General features: G+C 37.1%; 1 protein-coding gene across 1 annotated transcript in view; it reads right to left on the bottom strand.

Annotated features, from left to right (window-relative positions):
- Positions 1 to 1,243, bottom strand: part of LOC106519285 (protein phosphatase 1 regulatory subunit 12B) — a 46,570-nt gene extending 45,327 nt beyond the window's left edge. Inside the window, exon 1 of the mRNA XM_014010875.1 lies at positions 1,159 to 1,243. The gene's annotated coding sequence lies outside the window, so the exon portion shown is untranslated. The remainder of the gene's footprint in view (positions 1 to 1,158) is intronic.
- Positions 1,244 to 2,199: the final 956 nt, after the last annotated feature.

Below are 2,199 nucleotides of genomic sequence, written 5' to 3'. Positions count from 1 at the left end.
TGACAGTAACTGAGTTCAGTCTCTGTTACCATAGTGACCTAACCAGACCTAAAGAAAACCTTCTTCGCGACTCTGAAAACTTTAAGTTTAGCAGTTGTCTGATCGGTTCTCTTCAGTTTGTATCCAGCTCCATGGTGATCCACTGACTGAGCATCAGAACCTCATGAACATTAAAGTCTCTGATTGGAAGATGAGCTCATCAGTTTTTTTAACATGGTTACTCTCTTCCTTGTAGGCTGCTGCACTTTACTTTGTGAAACACAACATACAACACATCCTCTGGTATGTCGTGTCCATTTGCGTATTAAATAAATAATGATGGTGGGCCGCCAGCACCAAAAAATGCCCAGGCCGTTTTTTGGTCCCAGTCCAGCCCTGCATGTAAGATATTTAACAGTTGTTAGACTCCACTAAACCCCATTTTAAAAAGGTTAAGTGCCCATTTTATGTTTCAAAAGCATTTTATTTATTCTGCTTTACAAAAAAAGTAATTACACATTAATAAAATAGTTTTCAGTTTCAATCATTTTAAACTCAAACTAGAACAGTAGTATCATCTGGGGTAAATAAACTTAACACACTTTGAGCAGCTTCCTCACATTCTAAAGTGAGACGATGCTGTGAAGAGATGCAAACCCACAATGCACCGGAGGTTTCAGAGAAATAAAAAGCTGAATAAGCAGCAGCAGAGCGGCTCACGTTTCCCTCCACACAGCTGTTAGCTCCTCCTCTGCTACACTTTCACTGCTATTGATCTTTYATTTGTGGAGTCACCCTGACAGAAATTCAGCTCTCTGCTCTGTAGCTCTTTGTATTATACCGTAGTAAAAGAAAATAAAAGATTTAGGCAAGGACTCCACAACCACACTTGACTGGTAATTATAAAGAAAACAAATAAATTAAAAGCTTTTAAAGAGCGATAAACAAGTCTTCAGTGGGGATACATGATACAAGCATCCAGCCAGCAATTACTTATTAAAAAAATTAGGGGTCAAAATGATAAAAAATGAGGGTAGAGTTTTCAAACCTGAACAGTACAAAGAYAGTGAGGATGATGTGGCCTGAAGCCCTGAAATTAGTTTTTTTTTTCTGTAACTAAATATGGAATCTGATGGAGAGCAARTACAGCAGCATGACTCAGCATTTTGTAAAACTTACCTGGGAACAAACGCGTGCATGGYGGCTGCAGAAGGTCAGACTGGAGCACCGAGACGATGCAGCAGTGATGAAAGGGAGAGGCTGGAGAAACAGACTGTCATCTGGCTGTGGAGGGAGGAGGAGGAGGGGGAGTCTTCCTGTCTGGACGATGCATTCACAATCAATTTAAGCTTTCTGTCACAGAACRGCTGACGTAAGCAAGTCCAAGCACACTTCAAGTCCACAGAATTAATCTGAAATGAACAGTTTTTAAGACTCAGGAGACAAACTGATGGCAGGAAGTTTTACTTTGACCAAGATTTAAAGTTTGGTAGAACATTGATCAAACTGATCCAACAAAGCACACATTTTATATAACTCTACATTCCACCATTAGAGTTTAACATGTTTAAAACAAAGACAGAGATGTGGCTCCTAATAAGATTTTTCCTGTGTGATCTTGTTTTTTCAAGGTTTTATTAATGAACTGTAGTTTTAGTGGGCATAAAATAAATAAATTAAATCAGTTTAGTGTGAATTTTTTAACTAAAAAACAGTAAAAATAAATTTGACAAAGTACAAATAAAAGTATTGCCTTTTTAATCTTTTGCAACCAGAAGCTGCTCTTCTTATTAGTGACCAACAATAACAGTAACAACAGCTTTTTGACAAGTTTAAAATTTCTTTAAAACACATTCAAAATGTTTAAAACTACTACAAAAATTAATTTAAGGTGCAAATTAATATATAGTTGTATCTGCAACTGTATTTGATAATCTTTTGAACTTTTGAAATATTGTATGGTAAAAACAAGCTGCACTTCATAGTGACAAACTTTGGTGTTTTTTGATGAGTGATTTTCATTTTTGATTCTACTTTTCATTTAAAATAAGTTTCCATTATCGGCAGGTTTCTAAGGTTATTCTTCTACATATTAAAAAAGTTGTTAAACATCTGAGTGGCGCAGTACTGCTACTAGTGGCGGCCCTCTGCGGCCCAAAGTTAAAAAACTGTTGTTCTTTTGAGACCCTCAAGGTGGCGCACAAATGGGCCGCGGCCCAT

The sequence above is a fragment of the Austrofundulus limnaeus genome, unplaced genomic scaffold (assembly GCF_001266775.1).
Source record: "Austrofundulus limnaeus strain Quisiro unplaced genomic scaffold, Austrofundulus_limnaeus-1.0 Scaffold75, whole genome shotgun sequence".
NCBI lineage: Eukaryota > Metazoa > Chordata > Actinopteri > Cyprinodontiformes > Rivulidae > Austrofundulus > Austrofundulus limnaeus.
The sequence above is the reverse complement of the archived record's forward strand: the minus strand, read 5'-3'. Positions and strand labels throughout refer to the sequence as shown.